The following is a 21,700-nucleotide window of genomic DNA, read 5'->3' on the forward strand; positions in this document are numbered from 1 at the left end:
TGTCCCTGCCCATGACCTCTTTAAGGTCCCTTCCAACTCTAACCATCCTGTGATTCTATGAATATTTGACAGGAGAGGGAGACAGGAGCAGGTGTACAAGTGCCGTTTGTGATCACTGACCCAACGTAGCACCTGGGAGTAAGGGAGAGAAAGCCCCTCTGCTGACGGAGAGCCTGCTTGGAAAGGCGTGTGCAGGCTCGACAGCCGGCTGGCTTGTGCTCGCAGGCACGGCGGGTCTGAGGGAAAAGTCAGACTATTTCTCTGCTGCTATCTGACCGTTGGCCAAACTACATATTTAAAACAAATAATCAGTTAAGTCAGCAACCAAGTTTTAGAGCTGAGATTTGTGCAAGGGTCAGGTACTGCCCCATCTCCCAAATTCCTGTTTTCTGCACTGGGTGTTATTTCTGTTACCGTTTAAGAACTGTGATCGATGCTTTAAGATACAGAGTCTGTGCACTCGTTTTTCAGGTTTGTCCAAACTTTTCTGACCTTACTGCAGTGCAGCAGAGTCTTTCGCTTCTTACTCTGTCTGTCCTTCCCTGATGGCATTGAAAGCTTTCTCCCTTCCGCCCACACTCGTGTAAATGAGCCGAGTTTATCTGAGTGCTTGAAGGCTGGTCAGGGCAGTTTGGTCTCAGGGTTGCTGTGGCACAACTTAATGCAGTCAGACCTCAGACCCCGACTTTGCACCACAAGAGCTCTCAGAAGCAAAAAGAGTTCCTCCTTAAAGGCAGCTGCAGTATTAGGATATCTTTGTACCGCAGAGGACAGCTCAGGACTCCTTGTTTCTTTGACACGTCCTTGAACAAACATGCCGGTGCATATATAAACCTGAACAAATACTATTTTTCTTGGACTTTCCGAAGGAGCACAGATGAATGTGTGGCTCAAGCCCTCGCTGTATCAGATCGCTCCAGCGTGAAGCCCTTCCCAGCAGCAGGGCTGTAAAGTGGCAAAGCTATGGAACACCACTGCAGAGAGGGGTGGTGAATTCCGAACCCGGCTGCTCCATCCTTTCTGAAGAGGTATCAGCTCTATAAACAAACCTTTCAGTGCTAAGTACCTCTCTCCAGCCAGGAAAGGGAGGGAATAGCCCACCTGGAAAAAAATTAACCCTAAGCACTTTTTCCCTTCCCAACTTATTAACATATAAAATCCTTGATCCGACCACAGAGTAGATATTTTTACCCAGAAGAGAGGGCAGGTGCCAAGGGTTCAGTGGACTTTTACCACTATTGTTGAATTTATCCAGAAGATGGTCTGGTTTTGATGGCTGCCATCAGTAGGGCAGAAATGTGAGAGCTGCCCTCGGACATGGTGGGTTTAGATTTGGAGGCTAAATCTCTGATGGATTTCCTATCACTATGTCCACCTGTGTTAAGGAGAAAGGAAGCATGAGGTACGTAATTACCAGACAGTCACGGTTAAAAATGAAAAATCCTTTCCAACACATCATCTTTAAATTACTTTGTAAGCCTTGCAGGTTCTCAGCTCCGCTGTCTGTAAGCACCATCCGTGCCTGTGTGGTGTGGATGCGAGCGGGTAACCAAACAAATGAAGCATCAGCAATCCACGCTGAATAAGCTGATAAAGCTAATGCAGGGGAGTAGGAGCTACTTGAATAACTTCTTTCAACATATTACCGTAGCTAACATTTTGTTTGGGTAGTCATGGAGTTTTTCCTCCTAGCAGGGCTAGTCAGGAGGTAAGAGAGGGACTGCTGTGTACAGAGCCAGGTAAGAGGGTAGGTCAGCATTGTGGTTGCTACCTATGGAGACTAAGAGCTCCCTTGGAGATGTAGTTATGACTGCCTTCAGTCGTGCTCTCCTCTCCTGTTGTGCCCTGGCCAATTGTGTGTGACGGACTATGTTTTAAAACGTTGTTCCCCATCGCCTTGTGGGTATTCCCTCTCGGTTTTTATGGTTTTGGAGGGCTGTCTCCCCCAAGGGATAGTGGTCGAGTGCCCTGCCACTGTTGAAATGCCACAATTGGCTGAAAATCGGCCTTGCTTTTTATCTGGTCCATCTCTCCCAAGCACCAAGGGCTCTTCTTTCTGCGTGCTTGAGTTTTTTGTTTTGCTTAAAATGATAAAGCCTTCACCGTAAAATCCAGGCTTGCATTTTAACCCATTGGGCCCTACCATAAAAAGGAGGTCCTAAATAACTGTTAAGATCGTTGATGGTTTGCTTAAATGTAGCACTTGTCAGAACAGCCCTTCCTATCAGTCGGAAGGTATCTGGGGCCATCTGTCTTCAGGTCCAGCCTAGCACTATAGTACCCACTCCTGTCTCACTGAGGGTTTGTTACTGGTGTTTGTAAATTGCTTTGATGGTAAAAGACTGTAGATTTTTGAGATACAGATATCAATATTATACCCAAAATTCATCAACCTCCTATCTGTAGATGCTTTGCACTAGGTATTTCCTATTGAAAATGGAAGTGCGTTCCCTGGAAAATGATAGCACAACTGGTAGGAGAGTAGAAAAGGCATAAGGAAGCTTGCCAGCAAACCTTGTGAGCCCAGCGGTCGTTGAGCCTTGTATCGTATAATGGAAGTTGATGCTGGGTTTGGATGTACTGCCTGAATGTGACCTTCCACACACAGATGTGAGGAGCAGAAGGCAGGAAAATAGAAATATCCAGGTGAGCTAATATTACAGCATTTCCATCAAAATACCGCTCAGACGCTTGGTCTTTCAAGAGGTGGTGTGTGCAAGCAGCGCAGGGTGCTTGTGAGTGTATGAGGTTTCAAAATTCAAGTTGCTGTTTAAGTGAATCTGGGTCGGGGGTTAGGGAAGAGCACCCTGTTGCGGCAAAGGGTCAGTGTGACTTCGAACATCTTTGGAGGCCTGGGGGTGATTGAGCATCGCTTTGGGCTCAACTCATTATGGAGAAGAGAAGATGGCTGAAAAGAACATTCATTGATCCTAATCTCTTCCAGAACTTAAAGGTTAAAGGAGAAGTTTAGTCTATCTTCACATAAATGAAGCTTGCAGGCTTTTTGAGAAGAAAACTGCCTGCTTTCTTGAAGAAGCCAAATTAACTGACATACAATATTTGGCCTTGGACTACACCTGAAGGTGTGGGATGCTGCAGAGTGTAGAAAATGTTGGAAGAATTCCCTGGAGTTGGAGACGCCTCTGCTTTTCCCTTTCTGCATGACAGTAGGGATAGCACTAACCAACTTCCCACCTTCTATTTGCCCCAAATGGTACCGAACAGCCCTCTACGGTCATGCAGTGGAACTCAAAGTGAAGGCAAGCGTTTGCCCGTCGCTCATGTGCTGCTGTTCCCTTGCAGGTGATCCATGCTGAGTGCTGCTCAGCCTGCTATGAGGAGTCTTGGATCTGCCGTATTGGGGGGGAAATAAAGCTAAAGCACGGTCTGGGGCACAGGGAGTGTCTGAAGAGCGGCACTGTGTCCTCTCCTGCTGTGACAAGGAGATAAATGGCCACTGAAGGCTGAGCCTCTCCAGCTCCTAGTGACCGCAGAGAGGGAGCCGCGTTCACTGGGCTTCTCAGGTCATGCTCGTTCTACGCAAGGATGCTGGATAATCAGCTGTTCAAAGCCATCTGGAATCATTTGTCTAGTTAAATAGAGTGTCAGCCCTGGGCTAATCTTGCCAATTACCTAATTGTCTTGTACCACTGAGAGCACTAGCACGGAGATCTCTCTGTAGCGCTTGTTCATTTGGGTGGTTTTTACCCAGTTTCTACCCATGCTTCCTTTATTTTGCTGCACCACGTGCAGATGGACGTGAGCTGCCTGCGGGTCCTGGGCGAACCAAATGGAAAGGCTCTGGAAGATGTCTCTGGGTTGGGATTTTGTACCCAAGGCGCAGGCTGGGGGCTTTGTCACGAGAATGATGATTTGGGTTTTTTTTCCCCCCCTAGCTTGCGGAAAGTTCCTTGGTTTTCTTTCCTTATAACCTTGCTTAACCCGACAGCTGCTCATGAAGGTTTTCATTTCTGATTTATCTCTCCTGGCTCGCAGCCATGCTCCTGAGAGCCAAATTGGGAGCGATTCCCAGTCCAGATGTGACAGTAGCTCTCGGGGGGACCCTGCTGCAGAGAGAGAAGAGGAGTATATGGAGGGTTATAAGTAACCCGGTGATTCTGGTCTCAGAAGTCTTTGCTGGCTTGCTCTTTTTATTCAGCCTGGGATTTGGATATCCCAGTGGTACGTGTGTCAGCTCCAGCCTGTTCCTGGTTACATACCGTAGTCCCCTACCGGAGCCTCAGATAAATGTTGTTTTAAACGCTGCATCTTTCAACTTGGCCCACAATTTACCAATGCGATATGCAGCCTGTGTAAGACTGATCATTTCTAATGCTATAGAATAAATGTTGATGCCAAGACTGGCCCGCGTTCCTGGTGTGGGAGATGTGGAATAACCGTGCTGGGGTAGCAGTGGAGGAAAGGGCTCCTCCTGGAAAACGCGGTCGTGGTGTGACGACAGCATCCGGGCTGTCAATACGGAGACTCTCGCTGGGACAAAAAACAAGTTAGGAAGTCAAGATTAAGATATTAAAACAGATTTTCATCAAGTAATGGGTTTACTGTGACAATATCTCCTTCCTATCCACAGTCCAAAGATTTTGCTGCTGCTATTGACTTTACCTGGAAAACACTCTGGATGTTATCAGGACAAGTAGCCTGATGAAATTTAGGATGGATATACCATTAGATGCCTGGTGCTTTAGTTATGATGTTAAAATACTGATAAGGTGTGTAGTCACTACATCCTGAACTTATTTGCAAGCCCCTTCAGTCAGGGTAAGATAGTGATCGCATGCTTATCAGTTGTGCAAAGATCTTTTGATTAAACATCTCTCCACAATCTTTCTGAATTTCATCTGCACTATGTACTTCCAGGTGCTGTACATATAAACGAGAATATTCCCCGCTTTGTCAGTCCCTTGACAAACCTGGATATTGGTTGAACGCTTCTTTTTTTTTTCTGTATTCCTGTGGCTTGCGAAATTTGTAGCATAGAATCATAGCAGAATGGTTTAGGTTGGAAGGGACCTTAAAGACCATCCATTTCCACCCCCCTGCCCTGGGCAGGGACACCTCCCACCAGACCAGGTTGCTCCAAGCCCCGTCCAGCCTGGCCTTGAACCCCTCCAGGGATGGGGCAGCCACAGCTTCTCTGGGCAGCCTGGGCCAGCATCTCACCGCCCTCACAGCAAAGAATTTCTCCTGATATCCAACCTAAATCTCCCCTCTTTCAGCTTGAAACCGTTACCCTGTGTCCTATCAGCAAGTCTAATATTATTAAATGCATGTAGTTTTCTGGACAAGTCTACTTCAAATGTACGCACGCAGACTGCGTATGAATAAAACGGATAAAGGAAAATGAAAGTCTACAAGATAGCATCATGTTGAAAATGAATGTTTCATAACCATGCTGAAACACGGCGTGTGTGTTCTAGACTTATTTCTAATACTTGCAAACAGGAAAGAGAATTACAAATCGTGACTAATCTATCCCAAGCAAGTGCTTTTCTATGACCCGAAGGATTGAAATAAAACCCATTTGTTTGCTTGCTTTGGAAAAGAATCAGTTTTTTCTGCATGGAAGGAAGCAGGACAGAAATGCGGCTCCTGGGGAAGAAAGGGGGATTTACCAGGGCTGCAAATCCCCCCTGGTTCTTCCCACTGACCACGTCTGCTCACTCTTGGCGCTCTTCCCACTTCGCAAGAGAAAACAAGGATCCTAATACCGGGTTTTAGTAAAAAACCCCCACACTTTCCCTAACTGAGAAGTTGGAACCCTTTTGTGCCGGAAAGTTACTGGAAGAAGGAGCAAGCGTACCTTGGGGGTGTCTGAGGAAGAAGAATGAACCCTTTTTTTTTTTTCCTTTTTTTTTAATTAGGGATTTAGGTCTGGATTTGGAGTTCCTGTTTCAAAGAGGAAACATTAAACAAGTTGGAGACGGCCTTCCAGACCTTACCATATGGAAAGCCAGGGGAATCTTGTCCTGGATTTCAGTGGAAATAGGGCTGAGAGAGCCAGACTAACCTGAGAGTCCCACAACACCAGAAGTTAACTTGTCTCCATTGGACTGGGAGTCACTTGTAAATGATTTTACACAAATCTTAAAACTGGAGTGTTATCTGAAAGATACAAGTAGCTTCCTATAAATTCGAAACAGTATTTTTGACCTTTCACTTTGAATTTGTTTTACTTTTTTATTCCTTCGGGATAAAGAACTAATTACTTTTACAGTTGTGGTCTCAAATGAGTGAAAAACAAGGCCCTCCCCCAAAAAAAAAACCAAAACCAACAACACCTCTAGCGTTCTGCTTCTCAAGATTTCGACTGCTGTTCTTCTAACCAGAGGCACAACACAACCGCAGTCTGGGGAGGAGGCTCTTTTGTATTTGCACGTCCCGCAGAGAAGTCCCCGCTTGCCGGGAGGGTGCTGCTGCTCTGCCAACGCGCCACGTGCTCTCTCCGTGGAAAAGCTCGATCGTGGTTCTTTCTTGACAATTTTTTTTTTAACGGCATGGATACTTGAAGTTTTTAAAATTGTCAGAGGCGCTTTGGTCAAAACCCATTTGCTTTGGGCAAAACTCTAGGGGAATCCTTTATGGACGCTGAAGGGAACTTTTTACTTGCTGGAGAATGTGCATTTTAAGAAATACACATTCTTAAGCTATACATGCATCTAAAATCTGATTGTAGCAAGGGCAGTGTGGAAAACCAGTGCCATCTTACTGTAGATAAAAATTCACCGAGCAGCAATAGATCTTCTAGGCAGTACACTGCACCCGCTGTGAATTATTAATATCCTAATCTAGATTCTGTTGAAGCTAGGGGAAAGATTTTCATCAACTCCAAAAGAAGTCGAATGAGGCTATGTGTTGGATCATGCTAAAGGACTGGTAAAAATTGAGTGCTGGCTTATTAGTTACTATAGTTATAAGGAGGAGGAGACCATTACTGTATATGGCCTGGTTGAAAAACGTTGACGATGATCTCTGCGTACCTCCCCCCTGCCCCTTTTGTATTTCCATTTCGCAACTCTTATCAAATTAAGCTGTCAGAAACGTCCTCGTGGTTGGCCACCCTACACTACTGTAGGTGATAACAGATTTCAGGAGACATCAGTTGGTGTGCTTTAGTCGGGTAGATTTTCCTAAGGTTTAGGATGATGGAGCTTTGAATTTGTGTTCTGAATATCCGCATGATGCTGCTGGACGCCGACGAGTTTTCGTGGCATTCTAGGCAAGCTCAGACCTTCCCATGGGAGGGAAAAGTCCTTCTGCTCGGGGCAAAGCCATGCCCTCTGCCGCTTTCTGGGAACCTGATAAAGGTCCTTTTGTCCCCGTGAAAGCAAGATTTCTGATAACTCAGCGTACTTTGTGACAGTGGCTGCTCCAGGCTTGATATATTGAAAGGGTTTTTTTTCTGTGCTTATGGGGTAGATAACAGTCGAGAGGCAGTTGCATTCGACCAGCCTTTGAAAGCGAAAAGAGAATGCAGAGTCTATCAAAGGAAAATGAATGAACTCATGTTTTCACAAAGCTAAAAGATATTTTTCAGATTCAGCAGTTACCACCGACGGTTCAAGATGAGCCTGTGCTTCGTAAGAGGGGATTTGCTACAGGATGCACCTGGTGTAATGTTGCTGTCTTTCCAAAGGGGGTGCAGAACACGGGGATCATGCTCCCGGGGCTGGGGACCTCAGAGGCCAGCTGACGGCAGAGCGGAGCTGGGCCATCACAGGTGATAAAGCAGTTGCCATGATGGGAAAAAATATTATCCCACTTTCTGGAAAGGTTACTTGCGCTTGGATTATTTTTTTTTCCTTCCTTTTTTTGTGAACCGCTAATCTTAAATTTCTAAATTTTCTAATTTGTTACCAGCTAGTCTCTAAATTGTTAACTAAAGGTTACCTTATATTGCCTGGTGAGGTGCGTTAGTCAAAGAGAGCGGAGGGAAGTTTGCATTGGCACGCTCGTAACAGGAAAGAGCCCACACAACCCGCACACGTGCAATTTATTATTTATTTTTTTTTAACGTCAAAACCTGAAGGGGAAGTATAGGATGCTGAACTTCTTACCGCTTTTGAGATTTGCTAAACAATTGTGAAGTTTGTGGCTTCCCTCTAAGAGAGCGTGGGTTTAGCGAAAAGAGCAGCACCTGTATTTAACCTGGTAGGTGTGCAGTTAGTAACCGAAGCACAAAACCGAGTAAGCAAATACTTCCTGGTCTGGGCTTATTAGATAATTTTCAGCTTGTCATTAACTCAGTCGAGCCAAACTGATATCTGCTGCATTCCTCAAGGATTTGTGCCAAATCGTATGTTTCAACCCTTAGTAATTTCAGCTGCAAGTCTATTTTAATCTTGCCTTTTTTTTTTTAAAGGTACTCGGCGCTCCACACTGACACCCCTGGGTCCTCGTTCTCCGCGGTCACTTCAGGCAAATAAGAGTTTAAAAAAAAGTGTTTTTGCCCAAAACGCGTGGTTTTTTGAAGTTCTGTCAGCAAATCCTCATATAATGGGAATGGGAAGTGTGACTGCAAGGGTACCCGCTTGCAGGTGGGATGGGAATGCGAATGCAGTTTTCTTCCCCAGGCCACCGAGGTGCCAGGCAGCAGGGAGGGGCTCCTCCGTGACCTTGGGGTCAGCGTGGCCACCTGTTGCCCTTTTTACACAAAAGCGGTGTGTGCCAGCCAGCACGAGCCAGCGCTGAGCTCTCCAGGGAGAAGCAAAGAGAGCGCAGGAGGGCAGCGAGGGGCCCTGGCAGCTCCGTCTGGTTTAAAGTGCACGAAACGCTTGCCACCAGCACGAGAACCCTGGGCGTCACACATTGTCACCACTGCTAAGAGCCCGCAGCCAGCACTGCTGTTACCACCACCAGGTACTCCAGGCACCGCCGGCTGCTATTGCCCGGAGCAGAGATTGAAATCCCTCTTTCAAATCGATCTGTTGTACGATTGCCCTTTGAACATCGCTGTAATATTAAATAACTTCAAAATAGATAGAATGAATGGGGGATCGAATAGGAAAAGAAATTGGGAAATGTTTACATATCCTGAAGTAAAATAATAATAATAAGTAATACACAATAATATATAATATACAAAATATTGTATATAATATAATATAATAAATAATATATAATATGCACTATACAATATATGATAATAAATAAAATAATAATAAGTAAAGACTTAAGTTTGGCTTAACCAACTTCAATAATTTTTATTTAACATTAAACTTTAAGTCTGAACTTAAAATTGTTGCTCTTTTCCCCCGTCGTACTCATCTATTAATTTCTTAGCTCCTAACTCTGTTTCTCGCTTCAGCCAGGGAGAATACACATGTGCTGCCATGCTGCCTCTGCCTTGTGGGAAAAAAAGAAATTCATGATCTAAATAGTGACCTAACTGCTGGGGTGTTTTGCCTACATATCAAAATTCAGGCTTCTTTTTCAGGTCACTGAAAAATCAAAATTCAGGTCCCTTGTTTTTGAGGGTGCCATACAGTTTTGTTGGGAACAGGCCCCAGCCACTGAGCAGCAGTGATTGCAGTGATACTTCATTTTAGGGTCTCCATGTGCTTTATAGATTCCAAATTTGTGGTAGTGATTAAGAGACTCGGATCTCTTCATCTGAGTGATCTCCTAATCTGGTAGTGATTAAAGCCTCAGAAATACCTAAGAGGTGTAGTCCTATAAAATTTGTATTATCACACAGAGGTTAAACAATGTTGCAATAGGATGTGCCACTGTTTCACAGCAGGAAATATAAAGAAAGAACTTATTGTAGTTACTTTTGAGATAGAGAAAGTTAGGAGTATTTTGTCTCTAGTAAAAGTTTGTTGCTGCTAGATATTTCTAGACAGAGATTTTGGAAAATCAGTTTTCTAAAGTACCGATATGTAGGTGTCCGTGAATGTTACATAAAAATGAAGCTAAGCACTTCAAGTAATAATGTTTAATATAATTCAGCGGTTTGTTACATGAATTAGTACTCAAATACTCCTCCAGGCCCACCTCTATATAAGAAATAAGAATTTAATTACCAGGATGCATAGTAAATGTACCTTTCCAAAGATTAGTGCCTACCCATCACTTTCAGCAGTGTTGGATGTAGCTGGGTCTAGGAGGTCTGCATCTTAAAATATAATAAAACAAAATACAGAATAAACTTAGACCATTAAAATATCCCTGGACGTGTTCCTGAGCCCCTCCCACAAGACGAGAGGTTGCACATCGTCTCGTCCCTTCACTGAGTCACCCCGCAGTGGTAGGAGAAAGGCAGCAACCTCAAGCAGCCTCACACATGCTCGAAGGCCTGCGAGGGGAGGACAGCTTGCAAGGACAAACGTGCTCCTGTGTGGGGCAGAAGCTCCTGCATCCTGTACCAGGGAACCCTCTGCACTGGCTGGGCTGCTGTGCCACCTGAGGCGATGGAGGATGGCACTGGTGGTAGGACACGGCTGCAGCCAGGGAAGATCAGGGGTATGATACAGTGAGGTCTCCACGGTGGGTATCTGGGGTTGTGGGATGTTGTAAGCACGGCAGTGGGATGGGCTAGGGAAGCACCAGGTCAGGAGTGATGGCTTTACCGGCTCCTGCTGTTCAGGAATGGGATAGGGAAACTCCATTTCAAGGAACAACTCAGTGTCCCATCTCTGAAGCTTGCTTGGGTCCACGCAGTATAGCAAAGACCACGCTAGCTGGCAGAGAAATGGTGCCAACACTCAGTAGGTCTTTTGTATAGACAACTGGATATATGCTCAGTGGGTAATTTGATTAATGGTGGTTCCTGATAATACAGACATGGCCAAATGATGCTTATTTTCCACTTATTAACACCGTTTTACCAAGGAGAGGCATATTTAGCCTGTTTTTCATGTCTGTTTCTTCTAACTGGGAGTTTGCAGGGGAAGGTTTGTTATTCACAGGCCAGAGCCATTTGTTTTCCTGTGCAGCACAGCTCAGTGAATCACCCCATCGCAGAGCGGAGGGTGGAATTGTTTCCCAAGAAAATACAGGTGATTTATGACGAAGGGCCTTGACAAGTTGTTCTTTTAATCCCTGGATTGGCGTTTATCCCAAATGAAGATGTAGTTTACTGACGTACCTTGTTGTGGAATACTTCAATGGGGTGTATGTTGGCCACGCTGATCTTATCCACGTCCTACAAGCCCTTCATTAAAAACATTCCCAGGGCTCATCTTCCCCACAACGTTAACCTGTGTGCTGGCTCTAGCTCTCACCCTGTCTAAACACAGCCCCACACCGAAGTGTGAAGGAGTGTGCAACCTCAGTTTTGTAGCCAAGATGGAGCATTAACTAAAGCCGGAGCTACTCCGGCTGCCAACCTGAGCTCCCTGCACTTAGTCCCCCTTTCGACAGAAGCCACACACTGGAGCAGGACTTGCCACATGTGGGAATCGTAAGGTTTGGGGTTTTTTCCAGAAGCCTGTGCTTTTTTTTTCCAGAAGCGTCTTTTTGTGCTTACATGGGTGGCTCCTGTGGATCTTCTCCCTCTGTTGAAGCCAGGCAGCCGATAACCTCCAAGGTCTGCTCACCCATCAGCTTGGGGTCGCCTCGTTGGGCACTTGGTGGGCTCAAGCAGATGAGATGTGAGGCTGTCGTTTCAAAAGCAGAGCTCAAATTACACACACAGTTTAAGAATTGTGACACAGGTGTCACATGAAAATGCAAATGACAGAATTGGTGTACACATTCCAGTATGCAGACATGTTTTGTGAGAAATAAGGTTCGTTGAGGCTTTTTTGAATGCTAGGCGCTAATTTAAAATCAGAGCATCAAAATTTGCTACGTACAAGCTCTTTGGCTTTTGGAAAGGGTTGGGTCCTCATTAATTCTTTCTGTGTTCCCTTTCTGACCCCTGTAGGCAAACAATGAGTTGGAGGAGCCCAGATGAATCCTTGCAGTGGTGGAGGATGCTTTTTAGCTGGCAGGTTTGGGCACATGAGCACGTTCACTTTGAGATATCCTTTAAAAGCAGATGTTCCTTGCCGTGACATCTGGCCGGTTCCCAGGGCTGAACTTGTGCTTGCGCACCAATACTCCTTGGAAATAGTCGTAAGGAGGTGTGGGTATGTGAAGAATGTGAAAACACGCTGTGCATTTGGAGGTCAGTGCTGGTGAGGGCTCTGCTGTTCGGTTTTGTGTTAAACGTGTGCTGGCGAACTAAACGGCAGCAAATAAAACGACCTACTCCTCCTGTCAGCCAGAAAAGATTGTGCTCAGGATACGTTCCAGCCGATGAGATGGTATTTTTTGACACAGACACTTTGTTTCTTAGTTGGAGTTTAAACATAACAAATATTTAACTTCTGAGCTTTCTTGCTCGGATTCTCTCTGTGCAATATTTCACTTAATATTCACTTAAGCAGATGGAACATTATTGTCGATTTATATATTTCTGCAAAATAGCTTTACACGTTGCAGCTTCTGTCCTCAAGTAGGTTTTAGAAGTAAGGCATGTAAACTTTATCTTTTTTGTGTGATGCCTTTGACCCTCAAAAAGATAGGTATACAGAGGAACAGTGATTGGGGAAAATATTTTAGAAGAGGAAAAGTGAAGAAGTTGGCTTGCTCGTATTGCGCTGGCAGAAACAACCAGAAGAACATCCTCCTCCTGTTTGTGGTTTTACTCAAATAACTCTCAAATTTGAAAAGCTTTATGTTGATTGTTTGGATGAAACAAGTAGTAAACTTGCTAGTAAACTTGCACACGTGTACAGCTTGGAGGAAGAAGGGGAGGAACGCAGCCTGTGAACCAAAGTTCAGAGAAAGAAAAAGGACCAGTGGCAAATGAACTGCCTTCAGCACAATTCACTCTGTTGCTGTTTCATGCTATCGCTGTTTTATTCCAGTCCCGTGTCCTTACATGGGTACCTTGTCATTTGAGGAAATGACATTTTCGCTAGGCTGACAGAAGCAAGCTGCATCAGTTATGGCCCAGTTGTCTTCTCTTTACTGTACAATATACTGTTTCCATAGGACTCCGATCTCCTTCATACCTTCTGGGCTTCAAACTGGCACCCCAGGACTGTGGGAAGGGCAGTTCCTGTGCGCGGAGTGTGAAGTAAACGGGGACTTTGCCAGTTCATACAGCTGCTGGGCATCAGAGCATCCCAAACCATAAGCCATGTATTTATCTTCAAGGAGGTAGGAAGCAGGAGAAGGAGAAATATCTGATAAAAGAAGACAGTAACACAACGTGGAGGAATGGCAGGCACAGCTGAAAAATCCTTTCTGTATTTAAAAACCCCACAAAATCCTCAAAACCTCAACAAAGTAATGACATGCTTGAAAACATATATTTGCTATTTAAGTTGGCTTTCTAGTTTCGTTTCTATTTTGTCTTCTATAAAATGTATATATATCTGTATGTATGTGTAAGTATATAATGTCTCTTTTCTGGTTTGCAATAAAAGTTTTGCAAATAAGTTTTTCCTGCGCTTCTATACAGAGGATTTCATAAACACTTTATTTTTCTGACTAGATATCTCAATGTTTAGAAGACCTATATTTCATGGCACTCATTAGCTTCATGACTTCCTTACTTCTGTCTTTTTAAGTTGAAGACCTATTTAAAGTAACATAACAAGTGTGACTGAAGCACGGTTTAGGCTGGCCCTGCGCAGACCTTCATCTGCCAGTACAGCTCATTTGTGACAACAGTATGTTTGACTTTGCGTTCATTCGTGTGTAAGGAAGACAGAGACTGCGGTCTTCAGGAATACCCCCAAATGTATCTTTCTCTCTTGACCTAGGACAGAGTTTCTCACTTCTGGGAGGCTCTTACCTGTGGAATATTTGCCGTCATGCCCAACGCGATGTGTTGTGAACATTTCAGGTGAATATGCACCTGTATAGTGAGATAGAGCTGGAAAAAAATGGCACAGAAATAACCAGATTCAGTTGTCCTAAACAAACCAGTCACCTGTTGCAAGCCCGCGATATCTTATTCTAGTCTCTTCCTCACACAGTACCTTTCTGTCCCAGCTCTAGCTGTCACATAACCTCAAAGAAACTTAGGTCCCTATGTCACCACTGCCTTTCGATGTGTGGCAGGAATACCCCAGGTGACACGCAACCAGAGACATGCCATATATTCCTGCGAGAGTGGGGAGCACTGTTGTCACTGCCAGGGCCCTGGGGACATCTATAGACCTTAATGTCCCTGAGCAGCGTCACCTGGGACCCCCACCCATGCCCCTGCACAGCAGTCCAGGGGCTCCACTTAAGCTCAGGCCTGGGCCATGCCATTTCCAGCACTGTCCCCTTGTTTTTACTGGCTGGAGCCACATTGTGGGTAGCTTGTCTCCAGCCCCGTCTCCTGGATAAGTCCTAGACGTGTGTCCCAGCCTTGTCTTCAGTCCTGGTGCTGGCTCCTGCTCCTCCCCACTGGGTCTCTGCGTGGACCCCAGCCCTGACTCGTTATCTCAATTTGCCGAGAGCTGTCAGCAGAACCAGTCGGTGTCACCTACGAGCGGCCTGGGACTGCTTCTCTGGGGAGAGCATTGCCTCTTACAGAGTTGCCCTCAGCTCCTCGCTCTCTCCCCACTCAGGAGTGACCCCAGTCCCCCTTCCTGGCATTTCCTATCCGGACTTACATTCCCTTTCTCAAGTGTTTGAGACAGTTACAAATGCAAACCAAACATTATTCCTTTTCCCCCTGGGAAGAGGGCTGACAAGACATAAGTAACTATGCCTGCTCCACGGACCCAGTAGCTCATGTTTTTTAATTGCAATATATGCTAGACATTTTGAAGTGCTTATTTACATAACATTTCTTTGTTTTTCTTCTCTTGAGATTCCACGCGAGTGTTAGCAGATGCAGATACAGTATGGTAGAAGGCTAGGCAGTCTGTTTTGTATAAAAATGATACACTTGGGATGGCTCTCAAATGGTACGCTTGGGATAACCCAATTCAGTAGAGTGATGTGCGTGCCCTGTAAATCAAAATAAAAAGAACACAGCTGAGAGACTTTTTTCCTGGCAGATACTTAATTTACTTTGTCAATGATAGCCAATGCATGTATATGAGAACAGTACTTCAATATCAATATTACTGGTAAAAGCAAATGTTGATGCTGAAAATTCTATAATATCCATATATTGCTGAAGTGGAAATCCTCTGTTTTGGGTAATCTGTTTACAGCACAATTTCCCTGTTAACTAAATGGTCCTGGGGAGAAGAGGGGTCCAAGAAAGCTGGTTGATTTTTTCGAGGATCACCTTGTCCTCGCTCAACAGTGGTCCATCCCCACGCGCAGGCAGTCAAGCAGAGATGATCCCTCCCCTCCACTCAGCACCAGTGAGGCCACACCTGGAGAGCTGTGTCCAGTCTGGGCCCCCCAGTACAAGACAGACACGGACATACTGGGGAGAGCTCAGTGAAGGGCCATGAATATGGTGAAGGGACTGAAGCTTTTGTCATCTGAGGAGAGCCTGAGCAAGCTGGGATTGTGCAGCCTGGAAAAGGGAAAGCTTGAGGGTAGGGGGGATCTTGTTGGTGTGTATAAATACCTATTTTTGGCGGGGGAGATGGAGGCAGACCCTTCTCAACGGTGCCTAGTGAAAGGGCAAGAGGCAACGGGCACAGACTGGAACACAGGGAGCTCCCTTTAAACAAGAAAGCCAGAATCTCCTTTTGGATCTCTTTATTTACTTATTTGGTTTATCTGATTAACTTAATGAGAGCAGATTTCCCTAGCGAAATGGGTTTAGAGCCTCTATGCCCTGCACATCGATAAAAAGAGTTGGTGACATCTCAAATATAATTTAAAATGCAAATGTGGTTGTTAAAGTGTCCTAGCCCATGCTGATCCCCAGGAGCCAGGTTCCTTAGCTCCCCTGTGTATGACAGCCCAATATTGTCATTGTAGATTTTATGTACAGCTCCTACTTCCCTCTATTCATATTTTCTATATCTGTTTTTTCTAAGTAGTTTGGTTGAGACTGGGTCCCTCTCTTTTCTGATCAGCTGGAAAAAAAAAAGCCAATTTCAGAGAGTAAAGTAGTCCCTGGATGTATAATCTGGTGAGCGTCAAGTAGGAATAGATAGGTGATACCTGGCATTAGCAAGATACCCATTTAAATATTGTTTAGCTGGGACTTTTGCAATTTTGTGTTGATGGCAGTATTCATGAAGAGGTATGTACCAGAGAGAGAGAGAGAGATATTTTTAGAAACCCTCTTTCCAGTGAGAGAAAATCAGTTCACTGAAATTTTTCTGGCAGAGGGCTAAAACTCATTGTTTATGGCCTTTATGGAGAAAGATGTGACAACGAAGGATTAATTAGCATAGCAGATAAAATCAGGATGAGTTTTGGTGGTTGGCAGACGGAAGCTAGATGTGTTCAGGACAAAACATGAAGTCACCGGTGCCTGAGACAGCATATTTCTACATCACTCGATTCCTTCACCCAAAACCCTGAACGTAACGCAAAAACCACTAGGCAGAGCCTGGCTGGAGCACGAAGCGTGGTGCAAGAGGAACAAGCCAGCCAAGCGGCCGATGTCTGTGCTGCCCGTGCTTTGGGGCTTTATTCGGAGTGGGTTTAGTGGTGCTGGGGGCTCCGTGCCCACCAGCAGTCAGTCCGACGCCACCCCTGGACTACGTGCTTCCATTTCCCTTCCTGAGAAAGGCATTTATTTTGCATTTCTGGGCCCTTCCACAATCGAACCAAAGAGCGGTTGAGGGGAATATCAGCAGCTTCACAAGCGCACTCCTCCTTCCCGCTAAAAAATGATGTTAAATTTTTGTTAATTTGTTAATTTGCTTAAAAACCCCTCTATTTTGCAGGAAGTCTTATGTCTGGTATGTTCCACTATAAATTGAAGCAACAAGAAACAGCAGTTGCCTTCATGTAAAATAAAAGTACCTCCTATAATTTACACTACATATATATATATATGAATGTGTATGGTCACATCCACACTTAAAATAACCCAAGTAACACCCACGAAGCACAGGAGACAACTAAGGCAATGCAGAATGCGCAACACGGTGGCAATTTTGAGGTATGAGTTGGTGATTTACAGGTCGAAGGGACTGATGGAAGCACGGCGGCCACCCAAACCCCGTTCCGAGCGCTGTCAGTTGTCGCCGCCGCGGCCCTAAGCGCCTCATGGGGATGCGCCTCAAACCCCCGGCTCCCTCACAAATGGTGAGGCGGTGGCGAGCAGCGGAGTGGCGGCGGGAAGCCGTGAGGCGACGGCCTGCGAGGCGAGTGGCCCTGAGGCAGGGGACCATGAGGCGACTGCCCGTGAGGCGGGGGACCATGAAGCGACGGCCCGTGAGCCGCGAAGCCGCGAGGCGAACGACCGGGACGGGCCGCGGCCCAGGGGCGGGGAGGGAAGGGGGGCCGGGAAGGAGGGAGGGAGGGCGGGGCGTGCCGGGCCCTAGCGCCCGCCGGTCGGGAGGGCGGGCGGGCGGAGGAGGCGGGCCCGGCAGACGCACACACCGCTCCCGCCGTGCTCGGCTTAAATAGGGCGGCGCCGGGGGGAGCCGCGCACACTAGAGCTGTGGTCGTCGTTGCCGGCGGGAGGTGAGCGGGGTTCAGGGGGTGCTCCTCGTACCACTGCCGCCCAGGAGACGAGGGATGGGGCGGCGAGCCCGGCCGCGCTGAGGGCCGGGGGCTGTCAGGGAGGCGTCGGCCGCCGCTGAGGCGGGATGGCCCCGCCGGGGCCTGCCCTTCGCCGCGGGGCTGAGGGCGGCCTAAGCGCCCGCTGTCACCTGCGGTGAGGGGTGTCGGGGTGGAGCGGCCGCCGGTCCCCTCAGAGATCCGGCCTTCCCTCCCCGCTCCGCCGCCATCCCCGGCGCTGCGGGGCATTGTCCGGGCTCCAGCGCTGCCCTCGCCCCTGGCACGGCCCGGGGCAAGCGGCTGCGGTGGTCGCCCCTGCCGGTCCCCGAGTAGCCCTCGGCGCTCCCTGGCCGCTCGGTGCTGCCTGCTAACCCGAGGGGTTTCGTGTTTGGTCATTGGAGCTTGTCTTCAAATAGGTTGTTCTTACGGGCGTGAATGCAGCACGTACTCGAAGCAGCTTGGTTTTCTATTTCTTTTTAAGCAATTGGGAGCGCGTATGGAAATGCAGTGTGAGGCAGACTGGCCTAAAATGGAAGGTTGAGCGGCTTTGACTTTGCAGGCCTCCTCTCTGCTGTTAGGTAGGGCTTGCAGTGCCTCAGCGCAGCGATTCAGCCTGCTGTACACGATGCTTTTGTTCTAGGATGCATACATTTCTCGTTCCTGTGGAACAGGAATTGCAACACTTGAAGCCTTCTGAGTTTCTAAAGGGCACGTCTGTGAGCTGTCTGGGGTATTACAGGCACCCTCTTGGACCTGGTGATGCATCTAAACGTATGCCTTGCTTGGGTTAGAGTCTGATATATGATGGTCAGGTCCTGTGATAGGAAAGAGTGACATCTAAAGAGACTGCTATCCAAACCCCATGGTTCTATATCTGTACCTGGACCACAGAGCTATTCCATGTGGTGTTGGCAGATTTTTTTTTTCCTCCACATTGCTTTACAGAGAATGGTGCAGTATCTCCTGAGCCTGCTCGGGGTGTTTGTATTCCCCTTTCTGCTTGGAACGTGCTCTCAAACTCACAAGCTGAGATTTTTCAGGTCAAGAGATTTGGATCAGATTTCATGGATCAAGAAATTCTGAGTGTAAGAAGGCATTCAGTTTGCTGAAAAATACCTTTCTTTTCCTCCTGCAGCTATCGTGTTAGTAATACAAAAACTGAAATACAAAGTTCCTCATGGAACCATACTGTTACTGCCTGATTCTTTAAAGTCCAAGGATATCTAGCTTGCTCGTATTGGAATATGAAAATGTCTGAGGATGGCTGATGGGGAAAATCTAAGGCTTGTAATTACAAGTAGCTGTTGTGTGTAGCGTACTCAATTCAAGGTCTTGAGCAAATGGCCTTAGCCTATTCGGAGGACAGCATGATCATAATGAATTTAAAAGGCAGCTTCTAAATTTGGTAGATGCTGTTTTACAACTACAAATCAGCCAACATGATGTTGGAAGTAGGTCTTTGGTTCTTAAGAAGCAAACCCTCAAGTAGCCTTTTGCTTCAAGGGCAAGTACAAGGTTGATGTCGATGGAAAAACAAAACCAGTAATTCAGAATGGAAGGAAAGACAACTTTAAAATAGTTATCTTGGTAAGTGACTCTTCTGTTTCTTCCGTAAAGTCCTTGTAGCTGACCCTCCTACCTCATGGCTCCACTAGAAATGAGTATTGCGTGGGATTTTTTGCAGGGGAGAGAGTGGTGGGTTATACCTTCTCTGGCCTGGGTGTATTGATCCCCAGTGGGGAAGAGTAAATGGTTTCTTCTCTCTCTTTTTGCCCTCCAAGCAAATAACACTTTGACTAATGAGAGCAATAGGAGATAGTAGTAGTTTTTTATGTTTTGTTTTTCTAAATTTTGGTAATACAGTCAATTGAAATGAGTAGACCCAGAAAGGCTAATGGCACACAATTTTTCAAGTGTGCAGCAGAGAGGGAGATAGATTCTGGCCCAAGGGGATACATTGCTTGATAAATTGGGCTTCTGGTAGTCTGAAGAATAGACTGCTAGCCATATCCTACTTCCCTGCTCTGCTAAATTGCGAGTTCAGATATGTTAAAGATTATCACATGTTAAATATAACTGGTGGTAACTCCCCAGAAATCCTCACAAATAGGAGGGCAGACGGTTTGTTCATCAGTATGTGGTTTTGTGTGGGAGTTCACAATGCCGTGTCGCCCGAGGAAGCACTGCTGTACGGCACTGACCTTTACAGGCAGTAGGCTGAACCCTGGCTGCAGATGGGGGGCTTGTGTTTCTGCAGGTCCCGCCTGGCTCCTGAAACAAGAACACTGGATAACACAAGGCTTCTGCTCTCTCTTGCTGCCTTTCATGTTGGGAGATATTAATCTACAGAGTAAAATATGATAGTAAAATAGTCCTTTTTGGTTAGGCTTTGAATCTCAGTCACACTGTGTAGCCTGTCCAAAACTGACTGAAAACAGCTTGCATGGTTTTATAGAGATTTAGAGGAAAATTGGGTTTTGTTTTTGTAGTCAGACCATTTAAGGCTTATAGCGGAAGTGCATCATGTCCCATTTGCAGAAAAGGCTTTCTAGCTTTTTGTATGAATTATTGTTCTTAAACTCAGAACTCTTAAGCTTTTTAGTTTGATACTGCATGTGCCTTGGTTCTGAAACTTGGCCTCTGCAGTTGGGCTGCATTAATAGCCTGGCAAGGATGGATTAGTTTCCTAGGAAAGCTGGAAGAAAATGCTTACTACTACTGAGTCAGAGGAAATACAGGGGTACTTCAGTACCTGAGGTCAAAAGGTTGCTTGGTTTGTCATACTCTTTCTTGTAATGCTGGTGTTGAGAGGTCACTCGGTGAACGGGTTGCTTCTCCTAAGTGCTTACTGATCTGTCCAGTCTCACAATGTGAAGGGTTAGTGTTTACATTCAGAAGGACAAAAAAAACCCAAAAACATATCTAGTGTGATGCAATGTGGCTTAGTGTGCCTGACCCAGGTTGCCTTCTGCTAGATTTCAGGAGGCAGAAGCATGAGTAAGAAACTCATTCTTTCAGAGTCTCAGGTGAGTACTCAAAGCATGTGTTAACTTGATGTTGCATACTGGGCTTACTGAATAGTAGCCTTTTCCTGAGAGGAGTGGAATGAGTAAGTTGGCATGATTTGCTCAAGCTGTTAATGCCACAAGAAAGTTCCTGGTTTGTAGCAATTTGCTTCTGTAGGGTGGTTTTCCTCTAAACTGTATTTAGATTGAGGTTAAATTAACAGACTAGTGCCATGATCTCCTTGCAAATAGGAGTTGTAGGGATGCAATTCTAATGGATAGTAATTTAGGCTGCAAAATAGATTATTTGTAAGCATCTTCTGTGGTCTTTGAAGATGAGAAACTGACAAGACTGTTCAGTGACATGTTGTGTGTGTATAGGCATGGATTAAAGAAAACTTAAATCGATCACTGCCTCAAAAGTTTTAGTGGGAAGTGTTGGTTTTCCTTAATATACAGGGTGACTGAGTGCTGCTGGAGGACTGTAATTGCACAAAAGGCATTGAGCAGGTTCTTGTCATGTGGTTCAGCTCCTGAACTCGAATAAACTCCAGTGACCTCATTGGTGTGCACTCAGATTACTTATTGGACATCATTAACAGGCAAGAATCCAGGTGTTGTTCCATTTGATTGCAGGAGGATTGCAGCCAAATGTCTGAGGACAGGGCTGTGACTTTTCTTGTAGGTGGGGACAGAGCCTTGACACATCAGCGTCAGATGTGGTGCTCCTTAAAGGCTGCAGCAAGAGTTTTAACTTCAGTTGCAGTTTATGAAGTAAATCACACGTGGCCCAACTGATGGGGCTGAATCCAGCTTCCAGGATGCTTCCCTCTGGTCCTGCCCTATCCCAAATGCAGGAACAGAAACTGAACCAGCAGAGGCAATCCGAACCACTGATGATGCTCTGTGTTGCTCAGAGCCAGACTAGGGGTCTGAAGGAGCAGGGTGGGGGTGAATATTAAGGACCTGCTGGTTCCTCTCTGTACATGGGATGGATTCCTCACTAACAGCTTTTTAGTTCCTACCTCTTTACTGTTGCAGGAAAGTGCATCTGTCAGTTACTGCTGTAAAAGAGGAGGGTTTATAGCTCTGAAGCC

The 21,700-nt window shown here is 46.0% G+C and overlaps 1 protein-coding gene across 3 annotated transcripts in view; it reads left to right on the forward strand.

The window, feature by feature from the left end:
* The first annotated feature begins 17,441 nt into the window (after positions 1-17,441).
* ACSL1 (acyl-CoA synthetase long chain family member 1) overlaps positions 17,442-21,700 on the forward strand; it is a 41,234-nt gene continuing 36,975 nt past the window's right edge. The window contains exons 1-2 of one of the 3 annotated variants that reach the window (XM_074588314.1): positions 17,527-17,562; positions 19,102-19,185. The gene's annotated coding sequence lies outside the window, so the exon portion shown is untranslated. Of the gene's footprint in view, positions 17,563-19,086; positions 19,186-21,700 lie in introns of those variants that run through there. The other 2 variants (XM_074588313.1, XM_074588312.1) reach the window with 2 other exon arrangements.

Source organism: Larus michahellis, chromosome 5 (genome assembly GCF_964199755.1).
Source record: "Larus michahellis chromosome 5, bLarMic1.1, whole genome shotgun sequence".
Taxonomy (NCBI): Eukaryota; Metazoa; Chordata; class Aves; order Charadriiformes; family Laridae; genus Larus; species Larus michahellis.